Raw genomic sequence first — 12,013 nt, forward strand, 5'->3', positions numbered from 1 at the left:
ATACAAAAGTGCATATCTGTGAGCTCATAAAAATAAAGTATTAAAAAAACACCCTGTTATCAACAGTATCACCACTTTCTTGTATTGGGTACTGCTGAGTTGTTGTCTTGCCACTTTTTAGAACCAGCAGTTCCTCTGAAGATCTGGATGGTTGCTACAATCCTATCTGTAAACAAATGAAAGGAAACAAAACCCTAACCTCCCTGGATGAATGCAGGCTAAAGTCAGTGTCTTCTTAGGCTAAGGCCATGTATTTCTAACTACAGTAGAATCCTGATTAACTGGTATTCAAGCAACCAGCAAAAAATATCACTGCCAATAAAAAATGTCCCCTTAGCAGCAGTGGTCTTGAGCTGCGAACCCTCTTCCCTCCAGCCCAGAAGCAGCAGCAGCGGTCCTGAGCTGTGAATCTCCCTCCCTCTATCCCCAAAGCAGCAGTGGTCCTGAGCCATGAACCCCCCCCCCTCCAGCCCTCCTCTCTAGCTCCGAAGCAGTGGCAGTGGCCCTGAGCTGTGAACCCTCCCTCCAGCCCCAAAGCAGCAGTAGCGGCAGCATTCCTGAGCTGTGACCCCCATCCCTCCCTCACTTACTGAAGCAGCAGCAGCAGATGGTCAGAAGAGGCAGCGCTGAAAACAGGCTGCTCACAGCCATCTCCAGCACGGCCTTTCCTCTGATGCATCATTTCTGACGTGGAAGAGGAAAGGCCTTGCCGGAACTGGCCACGAGCAGTCTGTTTTCAGCACTTCTGCTGCTTCAGCAACTGAGGGGGGTCCAGGGAGCTAGACCCGAATGGAGGGAGGGAGGGCAGATGGGAAGGGAGGTGGACCAGAAGTATGTATGGGGGAGGATCCAGCAGTGTGCAGGGGAGAGGAGATGAATGGATGCTGGACCCATAAGTGGGGGGAGAAGGGAGGGAGAAAATGGGGAAAGTGTTCCAAAAAGAAGGTAAGAACCGATGCTGGACCTACAAGTGTGTGAGTGTGTGGAGGAGGATGATAGTGTGAGGTGGTGAGACAAAACTATTTGTACAATAACTCTCAAGCAACCAGAAACTAGTTATCCAGCATCCACCAATCCCCATGGGTGCTGAATAACTGAGTTTACTGTACATGTGCAAAAGAACAGATAACTTTTTAATCTCTAAGCTGACCCTCCCAGAAAAACCCGAAATAAATGCTTCTGATATGAAATAAGTTCACAGAGTTTCAACACACACATTCACACAGTATCCGAGTCACCTCAGCTTTATCTGAATATCCAAATATCTTTGATTCAGAAATAATGAAACTCCTCAGTAATTATCTCACATTCCCACAGAGCCTGCCAGTGTATCTGGAAAACTAACTGGAAACAGCTCTACACCACAGAACCTCTCAGAATTCCAAAACAAGAGATTGCTCTTAAAGTTTTAGACCTTCAGTCAGGGCCGGATTTAGATGAAAAGAGGCCCTAGGCTCAGTGGCGTACTAAGGGGGGGGGGACCGCCCCGGGTGCAAGCCCTGAGGAGGTGATCCGGCGTCCATTTCCCCCCCCCCCCGTCTGGTTCTTCCCCTCTGGTCTCCCTGCACCATTTAGAGTAGCGAAGCAGCCTGCAAGATCGCGATGTCAGCGATCTTGCGCTGCTTCGTGCTGTCCTCTGCCGCGGTCCCACCCCCTCCACTGACGTTAGAGGAGGGGGCGGGTCCGTGGCGGAGGACAGCACAAGCAACTCAAGATCGCTGATATCGCGATCTTGCTGCAGGCTGCTTCCCTATTCTAAATGGTGCGAGGAGGCCAGAGGGGAAGAACCGGACGATACTGCTGCAAAAAGATAGAAGAATGTTCGCTGCCCATAGAACCAACAGTCATATACGGGAAATGAGAAAATAATTAGATAAATAAAATAAATACATTTTAGGGCCAAAAATTCAAATCAGATCAAAAACAAAAGGAAAAATTAAAGATGGGGAAAACTTAAAAATAAATTCAAAATAAAAATATGGAAGGGAGACGGCACAGCTGATGACTTAACTGGCCCATGATCTGCCCATCGGGGTGGGGGGTGGGGCGAGCGGTCCTTCAGGGTGGGGCGGGCAGGCAGGCCTTAAAGGGGGGGGACAGACCTACAAGGGGGTGGGATAGGCCTTCAAGGGGGTGCAAGCCTTCGGAGGGGTGCAGGCCTTCAAGGGGGGGGACAGGCTTTCAGGGGGAGATGCAGGCCTTAAAGGGGGGGACAAGCCTTCATGGGGGAGACAGGCTTTTGGGGGGGGAGACAGGCTTTGGGGGGGACAGGCAGGCAGGCCTTCAAAGGGGGGACAGGCCTACAAGGGGGTGGGACAGGCCTTCAAGGGGGTGGGACAGGCCTTCGGGGGGTGCAGGCCTTTGGGGGGGGTGCAGGCCTTCAAGGGGGTGCAGGCCTTCAAGGGGGGGACAAGCCAGGCAGGCCTTCAAAGGGGGGGGACAGGCAGGCAGGCCTTTAAGGGGGGGGACAGGCCTTTAAAGGGGGGACAGGCCTTCAAGGGGGGGACAGGCCTTCATGGGTGAGATGCAGACCTTTAAGGGGGGGACAGGCCTTTGGGGGGGGGGACCGTGGTGTAGAATTACACAGAGGGAAGGGGGTGTTCAAAGAGACGTGCATATGCCAGACTTTGGGGGGGAAGAAATAATGGGTCTGAAAATAGAGGAGAGGGAGAGAGATGATGGACCATGGGATTTAGGGAGGGAAGGAACAGAAAGGGAGAGAAATTGGACACAAGGGATGGTGTGGAGGAGGGATAGAGATACTGGATAGGAGGGTAATTGGGAAAAGAAAGGGAGAGATGGTGGGCCCTAGGGTGGTGAGGAAGGAGGGAGAGATGCCGGATGAAAGGGTAGTTAAGAAAAGGTGGATCTGTGGAGGGAGATGAAAAAAAGGAAAGATACCAGACTTCCTGGGGAGGGAAGGGAAATGGAAAGGGAGGACAGAGATGGCAGATGGATAGTTAGCATGAAGAAAGAAGGAGACCCTGGCAAGCAAGTTATCAGAAGACAGCCAGAGCCTGGGACCAACAAGATTTGAAAAATAACCAGATAACAAAAGGTAGAAAAATTAATTTTATTTTCTGTTTTGTGATTACAATATGTCAGATTTGAAATGTGTATCCTGCCAGAGCTGGTGTTAGACCGCAAACGTGAGCTAGGATTTAACAGAGAGAGGAAAAGTCCTTTTTGTTTCTTTATTTTATTTACACCACAGCGCCAGTGTGGTTAGGAGAAGCCAAAGGGGGTGAAAAAGCTATAAAACCCACCAGGATTTTTGAAAAAAAATCACCCAACTGGGCTGGAAAATCAATTAAATAGGCTGAATCAAAATTTTTCTTCCTAAATTGGGCAGTTTGCGCTAATGTCTCAGACTTTAGGACCTGGGATTGGAGAGAGATGGCATCCTCAGTACTTTATAATGCAAGTGAAACGAGGATTTGGTCAGACTTTTGAAGGGTCTGCAGAAGAAAAATATTGTATAGGCCGGGGACATGAGACAGCTGGAAATGGGAACTTTTCTTCCTTCTATTTTTGTGAATGGAAAGGCTGAGGATGTCAGAGAGTTCAGTTAAAATATGTGCTTTATAAGAAAATATAATAATGTGTTTTATAAAGTTTATAAGCATTGCTGGCCTACCCAGTGAGGTGTTCCTAATGGTGGTGGTGGTGGTGGCAGTGTGTCAATGTGTTGAGAGGAAGAGGTGGTCTGGGAAATTCTCCTGAGCAAACTCCGGGCCCATTTCCACCCCCCAGTTAGTCCACTCCACTCAACTGGTTCACACACTGAGTGGGTCTTTGGGTATTGTGCCTAGGTAGTTGTTTTGGGATCTCTTCCAGTGGTTTGTCAATATCTCCTTGTGGTCCAAGGAAGGAAACTTTGTTAACCTTAGCATTGATCTTTTGTAACAGTGCTGCTTGTGTGGCATTAGGCTATGTAGTGATCGAAAGAAAAAAAACAGACCTTTGCACATTTTTGCACTATAGGTGGGTGTATGAGGAGATTCACACTTCTTGCACAGCTAAGTCCGTGTGAAGTTCCCTTGTGCTGTATTTGACATCTAGCAAGGTCTCTGTTTGGAAGGAAAGATCTAAGCTTAAAAATGAAGTGGCCAGAAGTTATGGTAAAAGCAGATAGCTTAGCTGGTTTTAAGAAAGATTTGGACAAATTCCTGGAGGAAAAGTCCATAGTCTGTTATTATGACATGGGGAAGTGTCTGCTTGTCCTGGATTGGTAGCATGGAATGTTGCTACTCTTTGGGTTTTGACCAGGTACTAGTGACCTAGATTGGCTACCATGAGAATGGGCTACTGGGCATGATGGACCATTGGTCTGACCCAGTTAGGCTATTCTTATGTTATGTTCTCATTTGTAGGGGCCTTTGTTTTCACTTCTTATTTTAATGTATTTTTTTTCTGGGAACTTATCAGTGTTTTTTATAATGGGAACAAAAATGGAAGAGAATTAATGTGTGTGGAATGGGGGGGGGGGGGGGTAACTAATTTCTTCAGCTAAATAATTAAATCTACCTCAACCAGACATAGGAGAACTCGCACACCATTCACACACCCTCCAACCAAAAACGTCAAAAGAAAAAAACTGTTCGACAACCTCCTAGCCATTCGAGCTGCAACACTCGACCCCCAACTCTACAACCTATTGACCTCGACCACAGACTACAAAACCTTCAAAAAAGAAATAAAAACCATTCTATTCAAAAAACACATAAAACCGAACTAACACAATCAGAACTGTCCCAAGCATCACCTGCAACTACTCCATATGTACTTCTCATGTCATGACAATTCAGACATAATTTATGTTATGTTATGTTTGGAATAATGGTTACATATATGAGAGGTTCAATAAAATAATATTTTCACTCCCTGTTTCTATTCTGATCATTTATACCGTTTCATGGTTATTACAAAAAATATTTTTTATATGGGGGGTGGGTGGGGGGATGTAAAATAAATGATGGGCCCTGGGTGCCACATACCCTAGGTACACCACTGCCTAGGCTATTCCACTTATGAGGCCCTTTCATCTCCCATTTTTAAGTTTGTAAATTACATGAGAGATAATAAAATACATCATTACTGTGATATATATTAATATGTTAAATGAAACATGTTGTTATTGGTACTAACCTTTATAAAAAATGTGGCACGGATAATAAATAAAAAAAAGGCGAGAACACTTATTTGGACATTTATTCTCAGCACCATATATAGTACTTGTAACAATAACTAATCAAACGTAACACACAACATTGCCCCTTCCTATGTTCATAGTGCCCCCAGTGCGTCCTTCCTCACTTCACCCCCCCTCCGATGCCTGCCTGCCTCCCATCCCCCTTCCACTGAAACCCTCCACCCCCGATGCCAGTCTGGGCCGCCCTGTCCTGACGGTTCCACGTTTTGCCTCTCTCCCCGCGGGGCTGGGCTTTGCCCAGGTATTTCCGGACTGACATCCTTCCCTCCCCGATCCTCCACCCAGGGCGAGAAAAAGAAAGGGAGAAGCCGAGTCGGCGCCCCGTTGCGGCTGGAACCGGTTCCGATCCCGAAGCGTATAATTTCTCCTTATTTTCGGTTCAGTGTTTTAGTGTTCACTGTTTTTAGAATAGTGTAATTTTAATTTTGCTAACAATTTGAATGTAGGCCCCTCTTGATCTTGAGGCCCTAGGCTGAAGCCTAGTTAGCCTTTAGGAAAATCCGGCCCTGCCTTCAGTTCTCAGAAGAACATTTAGCTCTCAAAAAACAGTTTCAGGTTCTCCAGACTCCACACACTGGTGTGTATACTGGTTAAGGGCTCAGCAACTTAGTAATCAGAAAAGACTGCAGGAATGAACTCCAGCAGAAAAACAGCTGAACATCATTTGCCTCAAACTCCAATAATACTAGGTAATGTGAATTGAATTAGTGGTCTTACACAGTGAAGGGATTGAAACTCTATTTCCCAGTACTTAATACCTCCTTTTTAGCAACAGGAATCACAAAAAAATCCAATTTAAATTCTGAAACTGACAAGATGCTGTGATATCTTATCATCAGCCCATAATAAAGATCTCGTAACAGTAAGATAGGTTTATTAGTAATAAGCAAAAGACAACTCACATGAAATAGCAAAGTGCAGAATATTGGCTACAAAGGATAGCATACATACGAAATAGCAATCTGATGTTCTTTTAGGTCTGACTCCTCTCTCTTCTCTCCTCCTTCCTCCCCTTATGCCAGCCAGCATAGAATTTATACACTTTTGCTCAGTAGTCTAAGATACTTTTCTATTGGCTATCTTAAATAATAAAGTGCTAGCCCGCGCATGCGCACTCACGCGACGCATGTTCCCTGATCCCTTTTCTGTCGGGATGTGGCCGCACGAGTGCGCATGCGCGCTTACTAGGTCACTGTCAGAAGACAAACCGTCACAGAGGGAGTGAACGCGGAGTCCTGCCGTCCCTCAAACGTAAGTCTCCTCCTTTGCCCGACTCCAGCCTCTGCTCTTCACCAGTCCTGCCTTCGGTCCTGTCCCTGTTAAACCGGCTGCCAATAACAAAGCCAGATGCCATGGGTTCTTCTCTTTTGCCAAATTGCTAAAGGCTCTGCCGGTCTCGATCCTGTCCATCTTTGAAGTTACTTCCTGATTTTGAGGGGCGGGATCGAGACTGGCAAAGCCTATAGCGATTTAGCAAGAGGGAAAGCCCCCGTGATGCCTGGCTTCGTTATTGCCAGCCGGTTTAGTGGGACCGAGACAGGACCGAAGGCAGGGCTGCTCACAAAGGCGCGCGCCGACAACTGAGCGCAAGACGGAGGCGCGTGCCGAAGAAAATTACAGTTTTTAGGGGCTCTGACGGGGGGTTTTGTTGGGGAACCCGGCGCGCGCCTCCGCGCTGCGCTCAATTGTCTGGCCGCGCCTTTGTCCCGGCGCGCTTTTGACCTGACACCCTCCCCCCTCCTTCCAGCGGCCGGTAAACAACATGGAGGACTGCTTCCGGGAGGAATCGGCTTCCAGCTTTATATGTCAGGCCTGACTCGCGACTCCATTGGAAGAAGCAAGGAGTAAAAGGTGATGGGCAGAGAGATGAGGTGTTGGAGGAAAGAGGGGAGAGGATATGCTGGATGGAGGGAGCAAGACAGATACTGGTTAGAAGACTGAAAATAAAGGGGGAAGAGAGAGAAAGAGAAGATGCTGGAAGGGAGGAGTTAGCCAAAAAAAACAACAAAAAAAACAAAATCCCAAAAAACTCCCCCCCAAAAAAACAACTGGAGAAATAGAAGCAGATAGAGATGCAGAAAAATAAATGGAGGAAAACTGAAAGATAAGGGGTGGTGGTGGACAGCCAAGGAAAAAAAAGAAAGAAAGAAAGATAGAAATACACAAAGCGGCTAAGGAGAGAGAAAAAGAAAGACAGACACACACACATATATTCTAGCACTCGTTAATTTAACGGGCTATAAGACTAGTATGGTATAAACACTTATCATGGAGCCATACTGAAACGTGACGTCACCTGGTGTCAAAACTGACCCAATATTTCCCTGACAAATGCATTTCCAATACTAAGGCTAATAACTCCGGAGAACAGGCCTTCCTGAGTTACACTATCCTTACTAGTGCTTCTTAGGACATTTTATCATGAACTGAACTGTTCTGAAAAGTCCCAAACCAATGATGCCACCACAGTCAGGAGATCTGACTGCTGGTTTCTGGAGCAAAGGTGAATCTCTCTCTCTCTAGCAGAAAGGAAAATGACAGCTTAGAAGATTGAATTCATATGCACAATGTCTCTCCTAGAAATATAACTATTTGGGGTTCTCAGGGGTCTTTGCCTATAATATATGCTTGCGTCTTCTTCTGCCTCCATTTTCATGAAGGTCTTATTCCTGATTCTCCTCTGAATTGTCTTCAAAACACACTAGTTGTTATCAATTTTCCTTTGGAAAATAACTCCACATTTAATTTAGAAATTTCCAAATCTTTATTCATTTTAACATATACATCAAGTGTACAATAAATATAGCTCATCATATTACATTATCACTTGAAATTCCATAACAATATATTTCCAAAAAATTTTTATCCCACCCCCTTTCATATCTATACATACATATTATATTATAATTCCTATGTGTATTAATCAGTTAAAATATGCAAATATTTATTTGAGTTATCATACTCTGGATTGTGCCAGTTCTCTTGGGCCTCCTTAATTGAAGGGCAATGATTGATAGATGGGGGTATTTTGCTATGCATCTCTCTTCAGGTCATGTGAGTCATTCTGCACACTCCCTAAACTAGTCTTTAACAGGGATGGAAAAAAGGTTGAAAGGAAACTCCGAAATAGAATGGATGTAAACAACAGAGAGAGTAAGAAAGATGAACCTCTAGCAAGGTTGTTGCTACCTCATAAATTATTGTTTTTCCTACCAATTACAGAGCATAGGGTTATTCAAGACAGAAACAAGATTCATAGAAAAGGAGACATGCTTCAAAGAAAGAAAATAAAGAAAACATGATGTTTCTTTTCATCTTCTGTACCGACTATTTATATATAGTCTTATTGTTTCAAGGCTTCATTTTGCCAACCTTAAACAAACAATCTGCAATCTCCCTTAGGCCTGTTATAGTAATAATGGTTCTTCTGATCCTTTGTGTCAAAGAAGCTTGCAAAAAAGGATAACAGTGAAAGACATAATAAAAAATGAAGAAATAGTGAAAAAGTAAGATTCCATCACTGTAAAGTTATTCCCAAATCTCATAAGCATATCTGGAGGGATAGGAAGGAACAGGAAGTTTGGAGAAGGAGACAACTTCCCTTGAGCATACACATTTGTGACGGTAGGTACACATTTGTGACACAGGTACTCAAGGCCCCGATGAAACTTGTTTAATTGCACAGGTCTGAGCAGAATTTGCAACAACACAGTAGCAGCAACTTATTTCTGTCAAATGGGATGATCAGTGACACTCAGAAAAGCACACAGACAATATAATGCATAAACAATCACACTTTATTATACATATATATATATAAGAATAAAATAGCATCACCGTATCTCAGGCAAACACTCTACCTTCACAATTGGGAACCCCTCAATAGATAGGCGAGTAGACACGGGAGACTGCCCCTTGAGACATCTTGGATCCTGTTCCTGGAGACGTCATGGGTTCTCCTGTCAGGGTCAGAATTCTGGTCTTATATAGGATGCAAACTGCGGAGTTCATAGTAAAAGCATAAACAGCTGGTCCTGCTATTACGATTAGTCCTGCTCTTTTGTTCCTTGTTTTGACAACACCTAGGGCAAGGAGGTGTGGCAGAGACCAGCCCATCTGGCTTTATTGTCCTTTTGATGTTAATCGAGAGATACGCAGGCAAAAGGAAGTCAGGAAACAAGGAGGTGTTTCAGTTCACTGTCCCTTTGATGCTATCGGGCGACACGCAGGCAAAAGGAAGTCAGAGAAGCAGACTTTGATGTTATCCAGGAGGTGTTACAGAGCCCGGTTTCCCATTGAGAGACACGCAGGCGTCAGGAAGTCAGAGAAGCAAACTTTCAGATAAGCAGACTTGAGGATACATGTCAGTAATATGCTGAACATGTCAGTAATATGCTGAGGCATAACAGCAACCTCAAACAGATGTGAATAGTAGCTTGGCAGGAGTGAGGCTAGATACCTCAGGGGACATACTGAAATAGGGTAGGGAGGAAGGACCTTGATTCACAGGGCTGAAGGTTCATCTAGAGCAAGGGTGTCAAACTCAATCACATTAAGGGGCCGAAATCCAAAACACAGGTAAGTCGCGGGCCAGACCCCGCCCCCATAATAATACTAATTATAAAACAATTTTTTCCATTCATTTTTCATATATACACACAAAAACCAAACAACAACTGCAGACGATGTATAAGATGCAGGCAAAAATTTATTGTACCAAAGTTAAAATGCAGTAATATAAAACCTTTTTACCAACCAAGGGACCCGACACGGTCCGTGTTTCGGACAACACATCTTCGTCAGGGGTCCATGGTAAATAAGGTATAAAATATACTGCAAAAAAATGATGAAGGTAATAACAAATGCCTGTGTGTTTGAGCTGCCAAGAGACGCTTCACTTTTGGCAGTGACTCTTGGCGGCTCAAACACACAGGCATTTGTTGCTACCGTCATCATTTTTTTATGGTATACTTTATACCTTATTTACCATGGACCCCTGATGAAGGTGTGTTGTCTGAAACACGGACCGTGTCGGGTCCCTTGGTTGGTAAAAAGGTTTTATATTACTGCATTTTAACTTTGGTACAATAAATGTTTGCCTCCATCTTGTACATCGTCTGCAGTTGTTGTTTGGTTTTTCTGTTTTGGTGATTTTCACTGCAGATTTGGATGGATTTCTTCTTTTTTGTTGCTCATATATACACACACCATATAATCTTATTGCCACATAATGGTAATGGTTAACCACAAAATTAAACTACACAAAACACACTGTAATATTCTCAACATTCTTTCTTACCAGAACACAGATAACCCCTATGCAAATAAGGGACCAAAAACTAAAAGTACTAATATATTTTTTAAATATCAAGAATCTGCATGCAGTACAACCCCCAGAGAAAAAGAAACAAATGTACAGTATTTCTTCCTGAGCAGTGCAAAAGATAGACAGCAGATTAAAATGCTCAAAATTGACACAATTCAAACACTAACTTGAAAATAAAACCATTCCCCCCTCCCTTTGTTGTCTCCCTCCCTCTATGCTGTGCCTCCCTCTGGCAGTCGTCTAACCTTCTGGCTGGCTCCAATCTGGCCGTTTTATGCAGCCCGCGGTCCAATGCCTCCCAGTGTCATCTTGTGGTCGGCTCCCTCCTCCTCACAGCTGTAGTGTGCATGGAGCCGCATGCAGCGGCTCCTCGTGCGTCCTGCACCTGAACCGGAACATCGCAACGTCAGAGGGAATGCTTCTGGATGAGGTGTGGGACATGCGAGGAGCTGCTGCATGCGGCTCTGTGCACATTACGGCTGTGAGGAAGAGAGAGCCGGCATTGGACAGCGGGCCGCATAAAATGGCCAGGCGGGCCGGATTTGAGTTTGACACCTGTGATCTAGAGTCAAATAGCCCTTGGATGGGCTCTACTCCAGCTGCATCTAGCAGTGAAAAAGTGGCAGGAAACTTTACATTTATAACATCTCCCAGCTTGTTTAATTCCAAAACACATGGATGCCTTCTCTTGCTATCCTGTCGTTCAGATCCTTGCCACAAATAGACCTCCCTACTCCTAGACTTAAGCTCCCTCTGTAAGCATGAGGGATCAAAAATTTGTGAGATGTGAATACCTGATTCTATAAGTTACCTTAGTTGCTACATGAAACTGTAGAGCAGTTTTATTGTTGTTGCCACCAACCAAAGCTGGTGGTAGGCTGAAGCACAGGGCAGAAACTTGATTTTGGATAGGCTTGAGAGCCTCAATGGTATGGTGGCTCAGGACAACTGTCCTGGTTGCCATCCCCTGGTCTTGGCCCTTCCTCAAATGAGCCATGTCTAGTGCATAGGATTTGCTCTTCTCATCTTAGTCAGGCTAAGGATAAGACAGAAGAGAAAAGGCTTAAAGGAGGCAGCTTGGGAGGAATAAAAGAAGTGTTGTGTGCATTGTGGGGGCTGCACAAAGAAAGCTCAACTATCTGTCCCCCTGCATGTTGCCAGATAATTTCCATGATCTGAGACCCATGCTGTAGCTAGAAAGGAGAGATATGCGACTACACATGTTTTTAGGAAGGAACATGTGTACATTTAAAAACCACTGCTGGCTTCTCCTGTTGCTTCAAGTAACTGAGAGCAGAGCCTGGCTGCTGATCTAGATTTGAGCATCAGGTGGTGGTGATTGTTGTGTGGCCCATACATCTGATCAGGAATAGAGGGGCATAATCAAAAGAAACATCTAAGTCCATTTTGGATGTAGGGCGCTAGTCACCCTAAGTCGGCAGCGGTAAAATGTCCAGTCTCGAAAAATACGTCCA

This window comes from Geotrypetes seraphini, chromosome 5 (genome assembly GCF_902459505.1).
Source record: "Geotrypetes seraphini chromosome 5, aGeoSer1.1, whole genome shotgun sequence".
Taxonomy (NCBI): domain Eukaryota; kingdom Metazoa; phylum Chordata; class Amphibia; order Gymnophiona; family Dermophiidae; genus Geotrypetes; species Geotrypetes seraphini.